The following is a 26050-nucleotide window of genomic DNA, read 5'->3' on the forward strand; positions in this document are numbered from 1 at the left end:
GCCATTTAATCATTCTGGATATATCCAGGTCCCAGGAGCAGCAATCTTAATGAGACATGCTTGGGAAGCTTAAAGCTGTCTATACACTTGTTGAGCAGTTATACACCGGGACTCAACGTACATTAGCCGCCATTTCACCAGCAGGTCAAGTACCAACTTTGTTGATAGATGTTTTGAAGAAACTCTCTGTGCTGCCTGTGAGATTTGAGGAGATCAAAGCGATCATCTGCCAGACCCGGCGCTGTGACGGCTTTAAGCCGGGCCAAGGCATGGGTACCAGAGCTTGACCCGTCTGAGGTAGCCACTGGTTACCCAAGCTTGAAAGAAGATGGTACACCTTTCGATCAGAAAGATTTCTCAGCCTGCGTAAAGGAAATCCGTCCGATGGCCACTCTCATTGCCAATGAGTCGGACCTCTCCAAGTATCATCCGGCTTACGATCAGGAGAATAAGAAGATGCAGACTCCGACTTACAAAGTGATGGACTTAATCCCGACAATCCGTAAGCACACCTTTGCTCCTGAAGTCGATCCGTTTAAGCTTATAGATGATGAAGCTGAATTTGAAGCTTTATCTGGCATCGATTGGTCATCACCATATTCTCAGCCAGCGGAAGAAGACGAAGAGCCGGCAAAGGATGACGCAGAAGACTCCGAGCAGCAAGGCCAAGAAGACTGAACCGCCGGGCGGTTCTAAACTTGAGCTTTTGAAAAAAACACTTTGACCTTATTCAGCCCATGGAGGCATGTAATAGGATAGTGAAACTTTGAAGCTGCCGTGCCATCGTGCATGTTCCGCATTGCAGAAGACTGCCAATTGAATATCTGCCACTGATGTTTATAATAGCAGCTTTTGAATCTGTTCCTGTATGCAAAAACGGATCACAAGTGTCCCACGGTTTACTGCAGGACGGGTCATAATACCCAATACATAAATACTGCTATAATCAGGACTGGCTTAATTATAACGAAATATGTCATGCCCCTGATATTTGATCACACTGTTGGTTTACCAAACCAGTAGAATAAGGGCGATAACCCAAAACTTGAGCATTGGTTAATCATCATATGTTGTCGGCTTATGAGTATAGCCAGGCCGGGTTAATAAACACCGGATATCACATTACCTTATACTGGTGACTTATAGTCAAAAGCCAGGCCGGGTTAATGAACACCGGTTAATGTCATATATGACTCATAAGGCATTATAAGCCTTATTTGTTTTTAACCATGTACTACTATGTCATAAGAGAAAAATCGCAAAAAGACGATCAAATCAAATCAACAGAAAAATCCAAGGCTTTCATAGGCCGCCAAGCCAAAATATCTTCTTCAATGAAACTAGCATTAGCCACTGGAAGGTACGCGCTTTCCGTGAGCCGGCACTCACGTTACCCAATCGACATTTTAACCCAGATAAGTTCAGTTCTTATTTAAAGATAGACTTATCCAGAGTACGCGGGGTCAGAGTAGCATCATGCATCACAAGCCGATTTATCCAAATTTCAAGGAAGGCGGCTTTATCAGCCTGAGCTTCTCCTTGCTATCCGTAAGCCGTGCTCTCACATGACAAACCGGCATTTAACCTTAACCAGTTCAGGGTCTTGTTGAAAAGATTGACTGTTAAGAGTTCGTCGGGTCAATCAGGATTACCTGATGGAGAAGCATCTGGCATACAGGCAGGATAACCTGGGGTTTTAGGTGAATACACCTGGCTTCCAAGCCTGGCTTTTAAGCCTATCACGAGGGTTATAGTAACTCTTGTTCTTTAGAACAAAAGAGCCCCCAAGAAATATTTCTGAGCTATGCTCAATGGGCACCTATGTTTGAGTTGTGCTTTTGCAACAGACTCTCTTTGGTCCCTTTAACATGGGTAACAAGCCCCCAAGTTTTTTTTGTGGCCTATAAGCCGGACCAAAGGGTAATCATAACTCTGCTCTATAAAGCATAAGCCCCTAAATGACCAAAAGCTCATTAAGAAAAAATGACAAAGGCCCTGCTTTAGCAGGGATGCCGGTTTATTATATTGATCATAATATATACATTATCATAATATGTACATCAGAAGAGCCGGTGGCTCAAGTGTAATAAGGCCGAAGGTGAGCAATATTCCAGGGCCGATGGGTCTCCTCCTCCGACTTACGTGAGTCTTTGTGCTCTCGAACATCGATAAGGTAGTATGACCCATTGTTCAGATTCTTGCTGACCACAAAGGGTCCTTCCCAAGGTGGGGATAACTTGTGCATATCAGTCTGATCCTGGATGAGCCGGAGCACTAGATCGCCTTCTTGGAAAGTTCGGGTTTTAACCCGGCGGCTGTGGTAACGACGCAGATCTTGCTGGTAAATCACCGAATGAGCCGCCGCTATGTCCCACTTCTCATCTAACAGGTCCAGTGCCTCTTGATGTGCTTGCTCATTGTCCGCTTCAACATAAGCCGCCACATGAGGTGAGTCGTGACGGATGTCACTAGAGAGAACCGCCTCTGCTCCGTAAACTATGAAGAAAGGCGTGTAACCCGTAGACCTGTTGGGGGTAGTATTAATGCTCCATAACACGGAAGGTAACTCTTCCACCCAACAGCCCGGCGTCCTCAGCAAAGGAACCATAAGTCAGGGCTTGATGACTCTTAGGATCTCTTGATTAGCTCTCTCAGCTTGACCATTAGATTGAGGGTGAGCCACTGACGACACATCAAGCCGGATGTGCTCACATTGACAAAATTCCTTCATAGCACCCTTGGAGAGGTTTGTGCCATGGTCTGTTATAATGTTGTGTGGAAAGCCAAAACGGAAGATCACCTTCTTTATGAATTGAACCGATGTTGCTGCATCACACTTACTGACTGGCTCCGCCTCTACCCACTTAGTGAACTTATCAACCGCCACCAAAAGGTGGGTCTTCTTATCCTTGGACCTCTTAAAAGGTCCAACCATATCAAGCCCCCAAGTTGCAAACGGCCAAGTGATTGGAATCATCCTCAAGTCCTGAGCCGGAACATGAGCTCGACGTGAAAACTTCTGACAACCGTCACATTTTCTGACCAAGTCCTCAGCATCAGCATGAGCCGTCAGCCAATAGAAACCGTGACGAAAAGCCTTGGCTACCAGAGATTTAGAACCGGCATGATGACCACAATCTCCTTCGTGGATCTCACGTAGAATCTCACAACCTTCTTCAGGAGAGACACAACGCTGAAACGCCCCTATGTAACACTGCAATGGTGCAGCTCCCCATTGACAATTGTCATTGACTTAGACCGTCGGGTTATCTGCCAGGCCAAGGTCTCATCCTTAGGCAACTCGCCCCGGGTCATGTAAGCCAACTAGGGAATTGTCCAATCGGGAATAACATGAAGAGCCGCCACCAATTGTGCCTCCGGGTCAGGAATAGCAAGGTCCTCCTCCGTAGGCAACTTGACCAAAGGATTGACTAGAACATCCAGGAACGTGTTTGGCGGCACCGGCTTACCCTGAGAGCCTAGCCGGCTTAAGTTATCAGCCGCCTCATTCTTCCTTCGATCGGTATGTTCAACTTGGTAACCCTTGAAGTAACCTGCAATGACATCGACCTCTCGACGATAAGCCGCCATGAGCGGATCCTTGGAATGCCAAGTACCCGAGACCTGTTGGGCCACCAAATCTGAATCGCCAAAGCATCGCACCCGGCTTAAATTCATTTCCTTGGCCATGCAGAGACCATGAAGCAGGGCTTCATACTCAGCTGCATTGTTAGTACAAGGGAACATTAACCGGAGGACATAAGAAAATTTATCACCTCGTGGGGAAGTCAAGACAACTCCAGCCCCCGAGCCCTCCAGCTGTCTAGACCCGTCAAAGTGAATAGTCCAATACATGCTATCCAGTTTTTCCTCTGGTGCCTGCAACTCTGTCCAATCATTGATGAAATCAACAAGTTCTTGAGACTTGATAGCCGTACGAGGCACATACTTCAAACCGTGAGGTCCAAGTTCAATGGCCCATTTAGCAACCCGGCCTGTGGCCTCCCTGTTTTGGATGATATCTCCCAAAGGAGCAGAGCTGACCACAGTAATAGGATGACCCAAAAATATTGCTTGAGCTTCCGGCTTGCCATAAAGACTCCATACTCCAGTTTCTGCCAATGTGGATACCTCTGCTTGGACTCAACGAGCACCTCACTGATATAATAAACCGGCCGTTGAACCGGATACTCCTTGCCTGCCTCCTTCCTTTCCACCACGATGGCCACACTAACGGCCCGGCTATTAGCAGCCACATACAACAATAATGGCTCTTTATCAACAGGGGCAGCAAGCATGGGCGGCTCAGCCAATTGTTTCTTTAGATCCTCAAATGCTTGGTTAACAGCATCACTCCAAACAAAATGATCTGTCTTCTTCATCATTTGATAGAGGGGGATAGCCTCCTCACCCAGCCGGCTTATGAACTGGCTCAAAGCCGCAATACGACCCGCCAGGCGCTGAACATCATTAACGCACGCCGGTTTAACCAGAGAAGTAATAGCTTTGATTTTCTCCGGGTTAGCTTCAATGCCTTTGTTAGAAACCAAAAAACCCAAGAGCTTGCCTGCAGGTACACCAAAGACACATTTAGCCGGGTTAAGCATCATCTTGTAGACCCGGAGATTATCAAATGTCTCCTTCAAATCATCAATCAGGGTCTCATTCTTTCTTGAATTTACCACAATGTCATCGACATAAGCATGAATATTGCGCCCAATCTGATTGTGAAGGCAAATTTGCACACACCGCTGATAAGTCGCCTGGGCACTCTTGAGCCCAAAAGGCATAGACACATAGCAGAAGGCTCCAAACAGAGTAATGAAAGTTGTCTTCTCCTGGTCCTTAACTGCCATCTTGATCTGATGATAACCAGAATAAGCATCCAAAAAACTCAGACGCTCACAACCCGCCGTAGCATCAATGATTTGATCAATACGAGGGAGAGCAAACGGATCAGTCGGACAAGCCTTGTTCAAATCCGTGTAATCCACACACATCCGCCAAGTGCCATTCTTCTTGAGTACCAACACCGGGTTAGCTAACCATTCAGGATGGAAAATTTCAATGATAAACCCAGCTGCCAAGAGCCGGGCCACTTCCTCTCCGATGGCCTTCCGCCTCTCCTCATTGAATCAGCGAAGAAACTGTTTGACCGGCTTAAACTTTGGATCAATATTAAAAGTGTGCTCAGCAAGTTCCCTCGGCACACCCAGCATTTCTGAAGGTTTCCACGCAAAGATGTCCCGGTTCTCACGGATGAATTCGATGAGCGCGCTTTCCTATTTCAGATCCAGATTGGCACTGATACTGAACTGCCTCGATGAATCGCCAGGAACGAAGTCAACCATCTTAGTATCATCTGCCGACTTAAATTTGGGTGAAGGATCCTGCTCTGTGGTTGGCTTCTTGAGAGACGTCATGACCGCCGGGTCAACATTATCCTTATAAAATTTCAGCTCCTCCGTTGCACAAGCAGACTCGACATAAGCAGCGTCTCCTTCCTCACACTCCAAGGCTATCTTCCGGCTTCCATGCACCGTGATGGTTCCCTTGTAACCCGGCATCTTGAGTTGCAGATACACATAACAAGGCCATGCCATGAATTTGGCGTAAGTCGGCCGTCCAAACAGAGCGTGATATGGGCTGTGGATTTTAACCACTTCAAAGGTCAATGACTCCGATCTAGAGTCATGATCATCTCCAAAGGCAACCTCCAGAGCTATCTTACCAACTGGATAAGCCGACTTACCAGGCACCACGCCATGGAAAACGGTGTTTGACGGCTTAAGGTTTTTATCAGTCAACCCCATGCGGCGGAAGGTTTCATAATAAAGGATATTGATACTGCTCCCTCCATCCATGAGTACCTTAGTGAACTTATATCCTCCGACCTGAGGTGCAACTACCAAAGCCAAGTGACCCGGATTATCAACCCGGGGCGGGTGATCTTCCCGGCTCCACACAATGGGCTGCTCAGACCAGCGCAAGTAACGGGGAACCGCCAGCTCAACAGCATTGACTGCCCTCTTATGAAGCTTCTGGTCGCCCTTACATAAGCTAGTGGCAAAGACATGATACTGTCCACCATTCAACTGCTTCGGGTTGCTCTGATAACCAGACTGTTGCTGCTGTTGATTCCCCTGATTATTCTGCTGATTGTAACCACCCTGGTTACCGTGACTGCCTTGATTTCCTTGGAACCCGGAGCTAGAGCCGCCTCCGCCATAACCCGGTCCGTGAAAGCCGGATCCTGAACCGCCGCCCGGTCCATGACCGCCTTGGTATAAATTTGAATTTTTGAACTCCTTCATAATGAAGCAATCCTTCCAGAGGTGAGAAGATGGCCTCTCCCGCGTCCCGTGCTTTGGGCAGGGCTGATTTAACAGCTGCTCAAGGTTGATGCGTGATCCTCCAGTCTGTGGGGGCGGTTTACCCTTACGACGCTGGCCATTATTCTACATATTGATGTTAGCCACAAAGTCCAAACTATTGTCAACCTTGCACTTACCGCTGTTTCCATGACCAGCCGGGTTAGGCTGCTGCCCTCTGGTGCTGCTGCTCTGTTGGGAATCGTAGCATAATTTAAAATTTCCCTACGCTCACCAAGATGCATCTATGGAGTCTACTAGCAACGAGGGGAAAGGAGTGCATCTACATACCCTTGTAGATTGCGAGCGGAAGCGTTCCAATGAACGTGCATGACGGAGTCGTACTCGCCGTGATCCAAATCACCGATGACCGAGTGCCGAACGGACGGCACCTCCGCGTTCAACACACGTACGGTGCAGCGACGTCTCCTCCTTCTTGATCCAGCAAGGGGGAAGGAGAGGTTGATGGAGATCCAACAGCACGACGGCGTGGTGGTGGATGTAGCGGGTCTCCGGCAGGGCTTCGCCGAGCTTCTGCGAGAGAGAGAGAGGTGTAGCAGGGAGGAGGGAGGCGCCCAAGGCTGTTGTGTGCTGCCCTCCCTCCCCCCCTTTATATAGGCCCCTAGGGGGTGCGCCAGCCCCAAGAGATGGGATCTCAAGGGGGGGGGCGGCGGCCAAGTGGGGGGAAGGGGTGCCTTGCCCCCCAAGGCAAGGGGCAAGCTCCCCCCCTAGGGTTTCCAACCCTAGGCGCATGGGGGGAGGCCCAAGGGGGGCGCCCCAGCCCACTAAGGGCTGGTTCCCTTCCACTTTCAGCCCACGGGGCCCTCCGGGATAGGTGGCCCCACCCGGTGGACCCCCGGGACCTTTCCGGTGGTCCCGGTACAATACCGGTAACCCCCGAAACTTTCCCGGTGGCCGAAACTGGACTTCCTATATATAATTCTTCACCTCCGGACCATTCCGGAACCTCTCGTGACGTCCGGGATCTCATCCGGGACTCCGAACAACTTTCGGGTTTCCGCATACATATATCTCTACAACCCTAGCGTCACCGAACCTTAAGTGTGTAGACCCTACGGGTTCGGGAGACATGCAGACATGACCGAGACGCCTCTCCGGTCAATAACCAACAGCGGGATCTGGATACCCATGTTGGCTCCCACATGTTCCACGATGATCTCATCGGATGAACCACGGTGTCGAGGATTCAATCAATCCGTATGCAATTCCCTTTGTCAAACGGTATGTTACTTGCCCGAGATTCGATCGTCGGTATCCCAATACCTTGTTCAATCTCGTTACCGGCAAGTCTCTTTACTCGTACCGCAATGCATGATCCCGTGACTAACGCCTTAGTCACATTGAGCTCATTATGATGATGCATTACCGAGTGGGCCCAGAGATACCTCTCCGTCACACGGAGTGACAAATCCCAGTCTCGATCCGTGCCAACCCAACAGACACTTTCGGAGATACCCGTAATGCACCTTTATAGTCACCCAGTTACGTTGTGACGTTTGGCACACCCAAAGCACTCCTACGGTATCCGGGAGTTGCACGATCTCATGGTCTAAGGAAAAGATACTTGACATTGGAAAAGCTCTAGCAAACGAAACTACACGATCTTTTATGCTATGCTTAAGTTGGGTCTTGTCCATCACATCATTCTCCTAATGATGTGATCCCGTTATCAATGACATCCAATGTCCATAGTCAGGAAACCATGACTATCTGTTGATCAACGAGCTAGTCAACTAGAGGCTTACTAGGGACAGGTTGTGGTCTATGTATTCACACATGTATTACGATTTCCGGACAATACAATTATAGCATGAATAATAGACTATTATCATGAACAAAGAAATATAATAATAACCATTTATTATTGCCTCTAGGGCATATTTCCAACAGTCTCCCACTTGCACTAGAGTCAATAATCTAGTTACATTGTGATGAATCGAACACCCATTGCGTCCTGGTGTTGATCATGTTTTGCCCTAGGGAGAGGTTTAGTCAACGGATCTGCTACATTCAGGTCCGTATGTACTTTACAAATATCTATGTCTCCATTTTGAACACTTTCACGAATGGAGTTGAAGCGACGCTTGATATGCCTGGTCTTCCTGTGAAACCTGGGCTCCTTCGCAAGGGCAATAGCTCCAGTGTTGTCACAGAAGAGAGTCATTGGGCCCGACGCATTGGGAATCACCCCTAGGTCGGTAATGAACTCCTTCATCCAGACTGCTTCCTGTGCTGCCTCCGAGGCTGCCATGTACTCCGCTTCACATGTAGATCCCGCCACGACGCTTTGCTTGCAACTGCACCAGCTTACTGCTCCTCCATTCAAAATATACACGTATCCGGTCTGTGACTTCGAGTCATCCAGATCTGTGTCGAAGCTAGCGTCGACGTAACCCTTTACGACGAGCTCTTCGTCACCTCCATAAACGAGAAACATATCCTTAGTCCTCTTCAGGTACTTCAGGATATTCTTGACCGCTGTCCAGTGTTCCTTGCCGGGATTACTTTGGTACCTTCCTACCAAACTTACGGCAAGGTTTACATCAGGTCTGGTACACAGCATGGCATACATAATAGACCCTATGGCCGAGGCATAGGGGATGACACTCATCTCTTCTATATCTTCTGCCGTGGTCGGGCATTGAGCCGTGCTCAATTGCACACCTTGCAATACAGGCAAGAACCCCTTCTTGGACTGATCCATACTGAACTTCTTCAATATCTTGTCAAGGTATGTACTCTGTGAAAGACCAATGAGGCGTCTTGATCTATCTCTATAGATCTTGATGCCTAATATATAAGCAGCTTCTCCAAGGTCCTTCATTGAAAAACACTTATTCAAATAGGCCTTTATACTTTCCAAGAATTCTATATCATTTCCCATCAATAATATGTCATCCACATATAATATGAGAAATGCTACAGAGCTCCCACTCACTTTCTTGTAAACACAGGCTTCTCCATAAGTCTGTGTAAACCCAAACGCTTTGATCATCTCATCAAAGCGAATGTTCCAACTCCGAGATGCTTGCACCAGCCCATAGATTGAGCGCTGGAGCTTGCATACTTTGTTAGCATTCTTAGGATCGACAAAACCTTCCGGCTGCATCATATACAACTCTTCCTTAAGGAAGCCATTAAGGAATGCCGTTTTGACGTCCATCTGCCATATCTCATAATCATAGTATGCGGCAATTGCTAACATGATTCGGACGGACTTCAGCTTCGCTACGGGTGAGAAAGTCTCATCGTAGTCAACCCCTTGAACTTGTCGATAACCCTTAGCGACAAGTCGAGCTTTGTAGATGGTCACATTACCATCCGCGTCCGTCTTCTTCTTAAAGATCCATTTGTTTTCTATGGCTCGCCGCTCATCGGGCAAGTCAGTCAAAGTCCATACTTTGTTTTCATACATGGATTCTATCTCGGATTTCATGGCTTCTAGCCATTTGTCGGAATCCGGGCCCGCCATCGCTTCTTCATAGTTCGAAGGTTCACCGTTGTCTAACAACATGATTTCCAGGACAGGGTTGCCGTACCACTCTGGTGCGGAACGTGTCCTTGTGGACCTACGAAGTTCAGTAACTTGATCCGAAGCTTCATGATCATCATCATTAACTTCCTCCCCAGTCGGTGTAGGCACCACAGGAACATTTTCCCGCGCTGCGCTACTTTCCGGTTCGGAAGGGGTGACTATCACCTCATCAAGTTCCACTTTCCTCCCACTCAATTCTTTCGAGAGAAACTCCTTCTCTAGAAAGGACCCGTTCTTGGCAACGAAGATCTTGCCTTCGGATCTGAGGTAGAAGGTATACCCAATAGTTTCCTTAGGGTATCCTATGAAGACGCATTTTTTCCGATTTGGGTTCGAGCTTTTCAGGTTGAAGTTTCTTGACATAAGCATCGCATCCCCAAACTTTTAGAAACGACAGCTTAGGTTTCTTCCCAAACCATAATTCATACGGTGTCGTCTCAACGGATTTCGACGGAGCCCTATTTAAAGTGAATGCGGCAGTCTCTAAAGCATAGCCCCAAAATGAGAGCGGTAAATCGGTAAGAGACATCATAGATCGCACCATATCCAATAGAGTGCGATTACGACGTTCGGACACACCATTTCTCTGAGGTGTTCCAGGCGGCGTGAGTTGTGAAACTATTCCACATTTCCTTAAGTGTGCACCAAACTCGTGACTTAAATATTCTCCACCACGATCTGATCGTAAGAATTTTATTTTCCTGTCACGTTGATTCTCAACTTCACTCTGAAATTCCTTGAACTTTTCAAAGGTTTCAGACTTGTGTTTCATTAGGTAGACATATCCATATCTACTTAAATCATCAGTGAGAGTGAGAACATAACGATATCCTCCGCGAGCCTCAACACTCATTGGACCACACACATCGGTATGTATGATTTCCAATAAGTTGGTTGCTCGCTCCATTGTTCCGGAGAACGGAGTCTTGGTCATCTTACCCATGAGGCATGGTTCGCACGTGTCAAATGATTCGTAATCAAGAGACTCCAAAAGTCCATCTGCATGGAGCTTCTTCATGCGCTTGACACCAATGTGACCAAGGCGGCAGTGCCACAAGTATGTGGGACTATCGTTATCAACTTTACATCTTTTGGTATTCACACTATGAACATGTGTAACATCACGTTCGAGATTCATCAAAAATAAACCATTGACCAGCGGGGCATGACCATAAAACATATCTCTCAAATAAATAGAACAACCATTATTCTCGGATTTAAATGAGTAGCCATCTCGAATTAAACGAGATCCAGATACAATGTTCATGCTCAAAGCTGGCACTAAATAACAATTATTGAGGTTTAAAACTAATCCCGTGGGTAGATGCAGAGGTAGCGTGCCGACGGCGATCACATCGACCTTGGAACCATTCCCGACGCGCATCGTCACCTCGTCCTTTGCCAGTCTCCGTTTATTCCGTAGTTCCTGCTTTGAGTTACAAATATGAGCAACCGCACCGGTATCAAATACCCAGGAGCTACTACGAGTACTGGTAAGGTACACATCAATTACTTGTATATCACATATACCTTGGGTGTTGCCGGCCTTCTTCTTGTCCGCTAAATATTTGGGGCAGTTCCGCTTCCAGTGACCACTTCCCTTGCAATAAAAGCACTCAGTCCCGGGCTTGGGTCCATTCTTTGACTTCTTCCCAGTAACTGGTTTACCGGGCGCGGCAACTCCCTTGCCGTCCTTCTTGAAGTTCTTCTTACCCTTGCCCTTCTTGAACTTGGTGGTTTTATTCACCATCAACACTTGATGTTCTTTTCTGATCTCCCCTTCCGCTGATTTCAGCATTGAATATACCTCGGGAATGGTCTTTTCCATCCCCTGCATATTGTAGTTCATCACAAAGCTCTTGTAGCTTGGTGGAAGCGACTGGAGGATTCTGTCAATGACCGCGTCATCCGGGAGATTAACTCCCAGCTGAGACAAGCGGTTGTGCAACCCAGACATTCTGAGTATGTGCTCACTAACAGAACTGTTCTCCTCCATTTTACAGCTGAAGAACTTGTCGGAGACATCATATCTCTCGACCCGGGCATGAGCTTGAAAAACCAGTTTCAGCTCCTCGAACATCTCATATGCTCCATGTTTCTCAAAACGCTTTTGGAGACCCGGTTCTAAGCTGTAAAGCATGCCGCACTGAACGAGGGAGTAATCATCAGCACGTGATTGCCAAGCGTTCATAACGTCTTGGTTCTGTGGGATTGGTGCATCACCTAGCGGTGCTTCTAAGACATAATCTTTCTTGGCTACTATGAGGATGAGCCTCAGGTTCCGGACCCAGTCCGTATAGTTGCTGCCATCATCTTTCAGCTTGGTTTTCTCTAGGAACGCGTTGAAATTGAGGACAACGTTGGCCATTTGATCTACAAGACATAGTGTAAAGATTTTAGACTAAGTTCATGATAATTGAGTTCATCTAATCAAATTATTTAATGAACTCCCACTCAGATAGACATCCCTCTAGTCATCTAAGTGAAACATGATCCGAGTTCAACTAGGCCGTGTCCGATCATCACGTGAGACGGACTAGTCAAGATCGGTGAACATCTCCATGTTGATCGTATCTTCTATACGACTCATGCTCGACCTTTCGGTCCTCCGTGTTCCGAGGCCATGTCTGTACATGCTAGGCTCGTCAAGTCAACCTAAGTGTATTGCGTGTGTTCCGAGGCCATGTCTGTACATGCTAGGCTCGTCAACACCCGTTGTATTCGAACGTAAGAATCTATCACACCCGATCATCACGTGGTGCTTCGAAACGACGAACCTTCGCAACGGTGCACAGTTAGGGTGAACACTTTCTTGAAATTATTATAAGGGATCATCCTACTTGCTACCGTCGTTCTAAGCAAATAAGATGCAAAAACATGATAAACATCACATGCAATCAAATAGTGACATGATATGGCCAATATCATCATGCTCCTTTGATCTCCATCTTCGGGGCACCATGATCATCTTTGTCACCGGCATGACACCATGATCTCCATCATCATGATCTCCATCATTGTGTCTTCATGAAGTCGTCACGCCAACGATTACTTCTACTTCTATGGCTAACGCGTTTAGCAACAAAGTAAAGTAATTTACATGGCGTTATTCAATGACACGCAGGTCATACAAAATAATAAAGACAACTCCTATGGCTCCTGCCGGTTGTCATAATCATCGACATGCAAGTCGTGATTCCTATTACAAGAATATGATCAATCTCATACATCACATATATCATTCATCACATCTTCTGGCCATATCACATCACATAGCACTTGCTGCAAAAACAAGTTAGACGTCCTCTAATTGTTGTTGCAAGTTTTTACGTGGTTTGTAGGTTTCTAGCAAGAACGTTTCTTACCTACGTATGACCACAACGTGATTTGCCAATTTCTATTTACCCTTCATAAGGACCCTTTTCATCGAATCCGTTCCGACTAAAGTAGGAGAGACAGACACCCGCTAGCCACCTTATGCAACTAGTGCATGTCAGTCGGTGGAACCTGTCTCACGTAAGAGTACGTGTAAGGTCGGTCCGGGCCGCTTCATCCTACAATGCCGCCGAAACAAGAAAAGACTAGTAGCGGCAAGAAGAATTGGCAAACTCAACGCCCACAACTACTTTGTGTTCTACTCGTGCATAGTAACTACGCATAGACCTGGCTCATGATGCCACTGTTGGGAATCGTAGCATAATTTAAAATTTTCCTACGCTCACCAAGATGCATCTATGGAGTCTACTAGCAACGAGGGGAAAGGAGTGCATCTACATACCCTTGTAGATCGCGAGCGGAAGCGTTCCAATGAACGTGGATGACGGAGTCGTACTCGCCGTGATCCAAATCACCGATGACCGAGTGCCGAACGGACGGCACCTCCGCGTTCAACACACGTACGGTGCAGCGACGTCTCCTCCTTCTTGATCCAGCAAGGGGGAAGGAGAGGTTGATGGAGATCCAACAGCACGACGGCGTGGTGGTGGATGTAGCGGGTCTCCGGCAGGGCTTCGCCGAGCTTCTGCGAGAGAGAGAGAGAGGTGTTGCAGGGAGGAGGGAGGCGCCCAAGGCTGTTGTGTGCTGCCCTCCCTCCCCCCCTTTATATAGGCCCCTGGGGGGTGCGCCAGCCCCAAGAGATGGGATCTCAAGGGGGGGCGGCGGCCAAGTGGGGGGAAGGGGTGCCTTGCCCCCCAAGGCAAGGGGAAAGCTCCCCCCCCTAGGGTTCCCAACCCTAGGCGCATGGGGGGAGGCCCAAGGGGGGCGCCCCAGCCCACTAAGGGCTGGTTCCCTTCCACTTTCAGCCCACGGGGCCCTCCGGGATAGGTGGCCCCACCCGGTGGACCCCCGGGACCCTTCCGGTGGTCCCGGTACAATACCGGTAACCCCCGAAACTTTCCCGGTGGCCGAAACTGGACTTCCTATATATAATTCTTCACCTCCGGACCATTCCGGAACCTCTCGTGACGTCCGGGATCTCATCCGGGACTCCGAACAACTTTCGGGTTTCCGCATACATATATCTCTACAACCCTAGCGTCACCGGACCTTAAGTGTGTAGACCCTACGGGTTCGGGAGACATGCAGACATGACCGAGACGCCTCTCCGGTCAATAACCAACAGCGGGATCTGGATACCCATGTTGGCTCCCACATGTTCCACGATGATCTCATCGGATGAACCACGGTGTCGAGGATTCAATCAATCCGTATGCAATTCCCTTTGTCAATCGGTATGTTACTTGCCCGAGATTCGATCGTCGGTATCCCAATACCTTGTTCAATCTCGTTACCGGCAAGTCTCTTTACTCGTACCGCAATGCATGATCCCGTGACTAACGCCTTAGTCACATTGAGCTCATTATGATGATGCATTACCGAGTGGGCCCAGAGATACCTCTCCGTCACACGGAGTGACAAATCCCAGTCTCGATCCGTGCCAACCCAACAGACACTTTCGGAGATACCCGTAATGCACCTTTATAGTCACCCAGTTACGTTGTGACGTTTGGCACACCCAAAGCACTCCTACGGTATCCGGGAGTTGCACGATCTCATGGTCTAAGGAAAAGATACTTGACATTGGAAAAGCTCTAGCAAACGAAACTACACGATCTTTTATGCTATGCTTAAGTTGGGTCTTGTCCATCACATCATTCTCCTAATGATGTGATCCCGTTATCAATGACATCCAATGTCCATAGTCAGGAAACCGTGACTATCTGTTGACCAACGAGCTAGTCAACTAGAGGCTTACTAGGGACAGGTTGTGGTCTATGTATTCACACATGTATTACGATTTCCGGACAATACAATTATAGCATGAATAATAGACTATTATCATGAACACAGAAATATAATAATAACCATTTATTATTGCCTCTAAGGCATATTTCCAACATCTCCGAACTTTGTCCGCAACAAAAAGGGCTTCCCAGCCGTGATATTCCCGGCTTGACGAAGCTCCTCCTTCGCTGCTCTGATTTTAGAGCGGGCTTCCTTGGCTGCTACCGTGGCTTTCTCCAGGTCCGCCGTCTTCGTTCAGTTTTCCTTTTCAAGAAGCTCATAACGGTCGGCGACATCTTTCAGCTCAACAGCCATCTTGGATATTTTCTCTTTGCTCTGGTAATGGGCGGCCTGTTCGGCTCTTAGCTCTTCGACCGCCTTTAGGGCGGCCACATCACTCCTCCTGGCTTGTTCCTTGGCTCGGGCAAGTTCCGCCCGAAGGTTCTCCACGGCGGCAGCTCCATCTGCAGTTACAGCATATTATAGATACTAGCATCATGCTCCTCTTAATATGTGTTGGTCATAGGAGAATACATACCCTGTGCCTCGTCAAACCGCTTGTTTACAAGCACGATGTCGGCATCCGCCGCATCAAGTTGCCGCTTCAGTACGGCAAACTCACCAGTCCGGCTAGCCACCGGACCCTCAGCCGCCTGCACATGAAAGCAGCACAGTCATTACCTGGGACTATGATCCTCTATTTGCCGTCCTTTTTGACAGCAACCAGAGTCTCAGGGGCTACTATCTGCATAGGGCACACCTAGCGTCTGCGGTACCGTCAAACATACATATTACTTTGCGTACCTCAAAGCCTCTCAGCAGGCTCATAAAAGCTTCATGCAGCCTGCTTTCGGCGGATGAAATCCTCTCAACCACCGTACCCATTAGCGTACGATGCGCTTCTGAGATAGCCGCTTGCTCCAGAAGATTCATCAGTGCGTCTGGTCGCGCACTGGGCAGTCCCGGACTCTTTCTGTTGCTCTCCTTAGGAGCCGAATACTCCGGACTTCGGGTGGCCGAAGGGTTACCCTCTGGCCTGGGTGGATCAGGAGAAATCCTCCGTGACGACACCTCAGGGTCATCCGCCTCACGAGGCGGGGAGGCACGGGGAGGCGTTTCGCTCTCCATCATCTCCGGAATAAGATCCCCCGAAGACGAACTCTGTTGAGAAGGGCTACGATCCGGACTACAAGACATACGTCTCGGTCATTGTTCTCAGAAATAAAGCAGGGTATATTTACTATGAAGTACTTTTGTTTACTTACAGCTCGGTGGAGGGCTGGTCCCCTTGCGGGTACTGTGCGGTAAGGACGCCCTCCGGGGTAGGGCCCCCTGACGAAGGTTTCTTCCCTCGTTTGGAAACCATTGTTTCCAAGTCTTCAGAGGCGGCCCTCTTCCTTCCTTGGGGAGAAGGAATTTTAAATTCTTCTCCCTGGTTATCCTCCTTCATGGAGGCACTAATTCCCCCGGTTTGGATGAATAATGAGTGAGGCTCGCTTTCGGCTTCTTTATTCCCCCTTTGTCCTCCCCTGATGGCACTTGATAAGGCGCGAGCTCAAGCATTCTGGCCAGTACTGGATCTGTTGGGCCTTCGGGAAGGGGGGGCCGAACACCTGATCATCTTCGCCTTTCTTACCCAGTCTTGGTCGAAGAGCGACTTCTCAGAATGATGTTGTGATAAATAAAAATACAGCATGTTCGGCCGAAGAGTTACTTACTTGGGTATCTAGACGATTACAGCTCAGACCCGCATCCTCGGTGGTGTTCGGACACTTTATTTGTGATCCGAAGAACAATCTGTACATCTCTTCGTGCGTCGTGCCGAAGAAGTGCTGAATAGTTCGCGGTCCTTCCGGGTTGAACTCCCACATGCGGAGAGGTCGACGTTTGCAAGGCAGGACTCGACGAACTAGCATGACTTGCATTACCTTGATAAGGCTGACATCTCTCTCGAGGAGATCTCGGATGCCGCTCGGTAATGCCGGCACATCATTTACTGGCCCCCAGTCCAGCCCCTTGTTGACCCATGATGCCAGTTGTGGCGGAGGGCCCGAGCAGAAAGCAGGAGCGGCAGCCCACTTAGTACCGCGGGGAGCTGTGATGTAAAACCACTCCCGTTGCCATAAGCTGGACACCTCCGGGAAGGAACCCTTTGGCCATGGAGCATCAGCGCCTTTGCTTATTATGGCACCTCCGCATACTGCGTGTCACCCATTAATCATCTTCGGCTTCACATTAAAGGTCTTGAGCCACAAGCCGAAGTGTGGGGTGATGTGGAGGAAGGCCTCACATACGACGATGAACGACGAGATGTGAAGGATGGAATCCGGGGCCAGATCATGGAAATCAAGCCCGTAATAGAACATGAGCCCTCTAACGAAGGGATCTAGACTAAAACCTAGCCCTCAGAGGAAGTGGTAAACGAATACGACGCTCTCGTTGGGCTCGGGAGTAGGAACGACCTGCCCTCGAGCAGGCAGCCTGTGCGAGATTTCGGCTGTCAGATACCTGGCTTCTCTTAGCTTCTTGATGTCCTCCTCTGTGACAGAGGAGGGCACCCACCGACCCTGAAGGTTTGATCCGGACATGGCTGAAGGTCCAACGCGCCTAGCCTAAGCCTTGGGTGTTGGAGCTCGAGGTGGGGGAAGGATTTGATTGAGTGCGAGAAGAAAAGGACAGGCCTTGGCCCCTTTATAAAGAGGGTGAATATCAAGCGTCCTCCGCATGACCGTTTGGAACTTGCCTAAAATCGAGGAGTCGTACCAGCAGGCACGATGGGATTACCCAGACCCGTATTGATGAGAATCCCGTGAAAAAAGGGACACGATCTCTGCTTCGACATGTCGTACCAATAAAACCGCCTCGCGACACGTGCAGTGGCAGGCTCGGAAAAATGGTTCGTCATGACCAGACCACGGCAGTACGTCACGTTATGAAAAGACGTGAATTCCGCCGAAGGGGACCCGGTACCCGTAATCAATTGAGTCGGCCTTGGGGCCCCAGCCTGCGTCGTCGATGTAGAGCTTGCCGCGACGACTCTTGGTCATCCGGCCCACCGCGTATCCCTTGAGCCCTTCAAAGTTGCCCTCTAAGAACCCGAAACCATCGTGTGATAGCCCCATGGTGGGCGCCAACTGTCGTGGAATTGTCACGGCAGATGTCCTAGTGTGAGGACTTAGTCGTGGAGCCATCGCAACGAGATTAGCTTAAAGGGGTTAAACAGGACAAGGGACACGGGGAGTTTATACTGGTTCAGCCCCTTGCGGTGAAGGTAAAAGCCTAATCCAGTTTGAGGTGGTATTGCTGGGGTTTCGATGACCAGGGAGCGAATACGCTTTGCCTGGCTCTCGAGTTGTTGTTTCTTGCCCTAAGCCGTCACCGGGTCGTCCCCTTATATACACGGGTTGACGCTCCGGAGGACTCCAGAGTCCCGGCCGACTCATACAACGTGTCCGGCTCGGTGACTTCTCTTTCATGCCTTACAACACAAGTCTATATATACATGGCGGTTTATAACCGTGGGCCTTAAGCTGCCTCAGGCTTGGGCCCTCTACTCAGCCTATCTATGAACTGCCATTATGATTCATACTTTTTGGCTTCATTAAAATGAACCCTCATAAGGATGACCTGGCCGTCCTGGCGGGTTATGCCTGATAGTCATATCCCCAACATCCGGCATCAAATACCCTGGGGTTACTATGAACACTAGTAAAATACACATCAATAACATGTATATCAAATATACCTTTGTTCACTTTGCCATCCTTCTTATTCACCAATTATTTGGGGTAGTTCCGCTTCTAGTGACCATTCCCTTTGTAGTAGAAGCACTCAGTTTCAGGCTTAGGTCTAGCTTTGGGCTTCTTCACGGGAGTGGCAACTTGCTTGTCATTCTTCTTGAAGTTCCCTTTCTTTTCCTTTGCCCTTTTTCTTGAAACTAGTGGTCTTGTTAACCATCAACACTTGATGCTCTTTCTTGATTTCTACCTTTGCCGATTTTAGCATCGCGAAGAGCTCGGGAATCGTTTTCGTCATCCCTTGCATATTATAGTTCATCACGAAGTTCCAGTAATTTGGTGATAGTGACTAGAGAACTTTGTCAATCACTATCTTATCTGGAATATTAACTCCCACTTGATTCAAGCGATTGTAGTACTCAGACATTCTGAGCGCATGCTCACCGGTTGAGCTATTCTCCTCCATCTTGCAGGCAACGTACTTGTGAGAGGTCTCATACCTCTTGACTCGGGCATGAGTCTGAAATACCAATTTCAGCTCTTGGAACATCTTATATGCTCTGTGGCGTTCAAAACGTTTTTGAAGTCCCGGTTCTAAGCCGTAAAGCATGGCGCACTAAACTATCAAGTAGTCATCATACCGAGCTTGCCAAACGTTCATAACATCTGCATCTGCTCCTGCAATAGGTTCGTCACCTAGCGGTTCATCAAGGACATAATTCTTCTGTGCAGCAATGAGGATAATCCTCAGATCACGGACCCAGTCCGCATCATTGCTACTATCATCTTTCAACTTATTTTTCTCTAGGAACATATAAAAATAAATGGGGAGCTACATCGCAAGCTATTGATCTACAACATAGATATGCAAATACTATCAGGACTAAGTTAATGATAAATTAAGTTCAATTAATCATATTACTTAAGAACTCCCACTTAGATAGACATCCCCCGAGTCATCTAAATGATCACGTGATCCAAATCAACTAAACCATGTCCGATCATCACGTGAGATGGAGTAGTCTTCAATGGTGAACATCTCTATGTTGATCACATCTACTATATGATTCACGTTCGACCTTTTGGTCTCCAGTGTTCCGAGGCCATGTCTGTACATGCTAGGCTCGTCAAGTTTAACCCAAGTATTATGCATGTGCAAAAACTGTCTTGCACCCGTTGTATGTGAACGTAGAGCCTATCACACCCGATCATCACGTGGTGTCTCAGCACGAAGAACTTTCGCAACGGTGCATACTCAGGGAGAACAATTATACCTTGAAATTTAGTTAAGGGGTCATCTTATAATGCTACCACCGTACTAAGCAAAATAAGATGCATAAAAGATAAACATCACATGCAATCAAAATATGTGACATGATATGGCCATCATCATCTTGTGTCTTTGATCTCCATCTCCAAAGAACTGTCATGATCTCCATCGTCACCGGCTTGAGACCTTGATCTCCATCGTAGCGTCATGGTCGTCTCGCCAACTATTGCTTCTACAACTATCGCTAACGCATAGTGATAAAGTAAAGCAATTACATGGCGTTTGCATTTCATACAATAAAGCGACAACCATAAGGCTCCTGCCAGTTGCCGATAACTTTTACAAAACATGATCATCTCATACAGCAACGTATATCACATCATGTCTTGACCATATCACATCACAACATGCCCTGCAAAAACAAGTTAGACGTCCTCTACTTTGTTGTTGCAAGTTTTACGTGGCTGCTATGGGCTTCTAGCAAGAACCGTTCTTACCTACGCATCAAAACCACAATGGTGATTTATCAAGTTTGTTGTTTTAACCTTCAACAAGGACCGTCCGCAATCAAATTCGATTCAACTAAAGTAGGAGAAACAGACACCCGCCAGCCACCTTTATGCAAAACTAGCTGCATGTCTGTTGGTGGAACCGGTCTCATGAACGTGGTCATGTAAGGTTTGTCCGGGATGAAGCATCCGGGCCGCTTCATCCAACAATACCGCCGAATCAAAATAAGAAATTGGTGGTAAGCAGTATGACAATCACCGCCCACAACTCTTTGTGCTCTACTCGTGCATGTCATCTACGCATAGACCTGGCTCGGATGCCACTGTTGGGGAACGTAGCATGCAATTTCAAAAATTGCTTACGCTCACGCAAGATCTATCTAGGAGATGCATAGCAACGAGAGGGGAGAGTGTGTCTACGTACCCTCATAGACTGTTAAGCGGAAGCGTTTATCACGCGGTTGATGTAGTCGTACTCTTCGCGATCCGATCACGGTCCAACCGATCTAGTGCCGAACGGACGGCACCTCCGAGTTTAGCACACGTGTGGCTCGATGACGTCTCCTCCTTCTTGATCCAGCAAGCAGGAGAGGAGAAGTAGATGGGATCACAACCAACACGATGGCATGGTGGTGATGGTGGTGGTGGAACACCGACATCGCTTCGCTAAGCGTCGTCGGGACGAGGCGGTGGAACTACGGAGTAACGGGAGAGAGAGGGGTGCCAAGGGCTTGGTGTGTTCTCTTGGGCACCCCCTCCCCTCTATATATTGGTAAACAGCCCCTCCAAGCCCTAGGGCGCAGCTAAGGGGGAGAGGACTTGGACTCCAAGTCCAATCCTATTCCTACTAGGACTCCTTCCTTTTTTGCCTTCCCTAGCCACATGGGCTTTTGAGGACTTGGTGCGCCTAGCCCAAGGCCAGGGCGCCTCCCCGCAGCCCATGCTAGCCCTTGGGTCGTGGTGGGACCACTTGTGGACTTCCGGACCCCTCCGGAATCCTCCGGAACCTTCTAGAAGCTTCTCGGTACAATACCGAAAAAACTGCATCTTTTTCCGGAACCCAGAATATGACTTCCGATATATAAATCTTTACCTCTCGACCATTCCGAGACTCCTCGTGACGTCCGGGATCTCATCCGGGACTCCGAACAACATTTGGTTACAACTCATCAAATATCCCAATACTACTCTAACGTCAACGAACGTTAAGCGTGCGACCCTGCGGGTTCGGGAATTATGTAGTCATCACCGAGACACTTCTCCGGTCAATAACCAACAGCGGAACTTGGATGCTCATATTGGCTCCTACATATTCTACGAAGATCTTTATCGGCCGAACCGTTATGACAACATACGTTATTCCCTTTGTCTATCGGTATGTTACTTGCCCGAGATTCGATCGTCGGTATCTTCATACCTAGTTCAATCTCGTTACCGGCAAGTCTCTTTACTCGTTACGTAACAACTAACTCATTACTCACATTGCTTGCAAGGCTTATTATTATGTGCATTACCGAGAGGACCCAGAGATACCTCTCCGATACTCGGAGTGACAAATCCTAATCTTGATCTATGCCAACCCAACAAACACCTTCGGAGATACCTGTAGAGCATCTTTATAATCACCCAGTTACGTTATGACGTTTGATAGCACACAAGGCATTCCTCCGGTATCCGGGAGTTGCATAATCTCATAGTCGAAGGAATATGTATATGTATTTGACATGGAGAAAGTAATAGCAATAAACTAAACGATCATTATGCTAAGCTAACGGATGGGTCTTGTCCATCACATCATTCTCCTAATGATGTGATCCCGTTCATCAAATGACAACACATTTCTATGGTTAGGAAACTTAACCATCTTTGATTAACGAGCTAGTCTAGTAGAGGCTTACTAGGGACACGGTGTTTTGTCTATGTATCCACACATGTATCAAGTTTCCGGTTAATACAATTCTAGCATGAATAACAAACATTTATCATGATATAAGGAAATATAAAATAACAACTTTATTATTGCCTCTAGGGCATATTTACTTCATTATGTTCCCAATCTATTCGGCTAAGAGTGTAAAGGGAGAACCACTGCGATTGCGCTTCCAACTCGTATGGTAAAGCGCCTCAGTGGAGAAAGTTGAAAACTGACTATTGTGGTAAGCTTAAACTGGTCGGCTAGCCGATGACAATGTCAAACAAAGGATCGTTAGAGATCCCCTGTGACAAACGAAGGGCTTTTTTATATTAAAATAAGCCAAAGTGACTAGTGGTCTGAACCCCGGCAACCACCGAGTACTTCACACACCGGGGGCTTGTCACCAGCCCTCACAATTAAGCTTCTATGACTAAGTGAAAGCTATAGAACCAATATAGTGTAATTGCCTTGTTTCATATGCATGGACCGCCTTCGAGAACCGAGACATCGGCCAAGGGTCAAGACTGCATATGAGACACCCTTCATATCTTGTAAAAAGGGGCCGAAGCTGACGACTGGTCGCTTTCAGTTTTAAATCGGTCGCACGGGAGTAAAAATCCGAGGCCACGACCGTCGCATCAAGACGCGGATAGTGTGTCTTCATGCAAGCATAAACCCGTTGGACGCCCTCCAAGCATGTGGACCGCTTCCAGCATCACTTGAGGGCCTGCCTCTTGCAGACGGGCCACCAGTCTGAAGAAACTGGTCGGCATAGCCTCCGTGGGCCAGAGTTGGATGTAGAGATCTTGCGGCGCTGTTTTCGCCATATGGAAGAGCTCCATTAGCTGCTTCATCTGGTGATTCAACAACTCGGGATGCGATGGCGCCTGGAATTGTTGCCAGAATGCTCTCTCCTTGGCATGGCCCTCCGACGTCTGCGGCGCTCCTCGGGTGATTCACGAAGGCCTCTGTGGATCACCATACTTGAGTGAGCTCGACGAACCCCTTGCGGCCAAAAACACACTGAAGCAAAAATGTCTTACCAGCGACGATCTGCCTCACTTGCTGGAGCACTACGCGGTCTGCCCGGGCCTGGGTCTAGACCTCGGCGTGTGCCGAGCTCAGCTTCTTGAGCTCCGCGGTCGCCTCCTTCTCCTTCTCCTGAAGGGCGTCGCATTCGAGGTACACGCCCTTCGGGTGTCATCCACCTGGAGGACTCGGGCCTGGTTCTTGCCCCTAGCTAGCTATCTTCTCTTCGGCAAGCTCCTTCTCTGCCCGTGCGGCCACAGCCTTTTGCTGCTCCGCCTCCCGCTATATGTATGTATGTGAAATTTTTGCATGAACACACAATTTAGCAACATCATGCATACCAACCAAAATATTCAATCTATATGTATGTATGTGAAAACTTGTGTCTAACAATATCAAATTCTAACCTTATCCTAGAAAGGTAATACCAACACACCACTACAAGATTCAACTTTTATAGACTTCGTTAACTGAAAAATTGTAAAACCCACCCCACCAAAAATGATTTTTAGACAAGATATGACTTACGTCTCCACCTTGGGCCGCACACCTACACACAGATAGTGGCGTTGTGTGCACAACCAACACCGCTAAGGTGGTCCGGCATAAATAAAGGAGGGGGAGGGGTCTTATCCACCCAGTGGGAATGGATTAATCTTATCCACTCCCCCCCACGCCCCCCACAAACCCTCCCTCTTGCGTCGGCGCCCACCATTTCACCTCTCTGGCCGTCCTTACACCCGACGTCGCCGTCCTCCTTCATGCATGTTCCACGAGCTGAAGAAGGTCCTGGCCATGCTGCCATTGACCCAGCTAATTGCCGGTGTCGCGCAAGTAGCCGAGATGCACGCCGCTGGCTTCCCCATGGATGCGTCGCCGGATCAGTCCCCAACCCCTTCTCCGGCTGGTTCACCGCCACCATTCCCGACACGGGTGCCGCCTTCGTCAGCACCCTGGGGCATCAACATGGTGGGTGAGGTGGCTTTCTAAGAGCATCTAGTGGCGGCGCCGCGGCTCGCTGACGCTGACAGCATGGCTCTGTACCATGCTGACCCGGAATTTGAGGAGGAGGAGCCCGCCATCGACTACTCCTTCGAGTCCCTCCGAGAGGATGAGGAGAAGAGGGAGGAGATACGGAGGCAGGAGATGGAACCTCCTCCGGCTTCACCTCCGCCTCCTGCATGCCATGACACGGAGGACTTGTGAATGGTGGACACGCTTCTTGAGGTTCGCATCATATTTTCGTCGCTTCCTCCCGATGAGCGAGGGGAGATCCTAGCGTTGCAAACCAACCTCCTGCATCCGACGTCGTGGAGGCCTCTGACTCTGGCTACAGACACGAGGACGTCATCGTCATCTCGGACGACAATGCGTAGAAGGTCCGGCGGTAGCGGTTGCGACGGAGACAGCCCGTCAGCGTGGAATCAGACTCGCTGTTTAGTTTTAATTAGATTTTTTTGTGATTTGATTATTTGAACAGTGTTGTTCAAATCTGTGTAATATATGGATACAAACTAGTTTAACATTAATGTTTAAGTAAGATTTATTTTAATTAATGTGTTAACTCAATTTGTGTAGCTAGGGGTTATTACATAGTACGGATTTACTGACAATGGGGACGCACGGGGCAAAGCGAGCGTCAACCAAATGACGCATGACTTCTATTACTGTTGTCTAGCATACATCTTGCTGATAATTTGTCGGTTAGTGGCATTGCACATTGATACAACTGATGAGACATATACGAGTGGCGTTGGAAGTAATACCAGCCTAGCATTGGCATCATACTAATGGCGTCGGCATGCGGCGCCACTAACAACGTTCTCCGAACACTGCTAGTAGGCATTTTTAAACTAGTGTGGCCCTATTCCCCAATGTTCTCGACAAAAGCACCGGGCCCGGATTAATTCCTAACTCAAGTTTTTCAAAATTATTGGCACTTGCAAGGTGAGAGGACAGAAGTTACCAATGTCGTGATTAGGATATTGAAGGGAGGAGATTATGCGGAGGAGATTAACAGGATGCTCATTGTTATTAATCCTAAGGTACAAACAATACTTTTTTCGCAGTCCTGCCCTATTAGCTTGCTTAGTGTGATTTATAAAGTCGATTTAAAAGTACTCGCAAACCTACTTAAGCAGGTTCTCCCCGAAATTATCTATGAACAACATCGACCTTTGTGCCGGATAAACTTATTGTTGACAGTGTCATGCGACCTATGAGTGTTTGAATTATTTGAGAAGAAAGAGGCAAAAATAATTATCATTATGCGGTGAAACTAGACATGTAGAAGGCATTTGAGACAAAAAAAACTAGCATATTGCAGAGCTCTGCAACCCAGGTGCGCTAGGGATATATCTCGCTTACAGTGTGATGTATC

The 26050-nt window shown here is 48.2% G+C and overlaps 1 pseudogene; it reads left to right on the plus strand.

The window, feature by feature from the left end:
* Positions 1–24702: 24702 nt before the first annotated feature.
* LOC123076526 (uncharacterized) overlaps positions 24703–26050 on the plus strand; it is a 6838-nt pseudogene continuing 5490 nt past the window's right edge.

Source organism: Triticum aestivum, chromosome 3D (genome assembly GCF_018294505.1).
Source record: "Triticum aestivum cultivar Chinese Spring chromosome 3D, IWGSC CS RefSeq v2.1, whole genome shotgun sequence".
Taxonomy (NCBI): Eukaryota; Viridiplantae; Streptophyta; class Magnoliopsida; order Poales; family Poaceae; genus Triticum; species Triticum aestivum.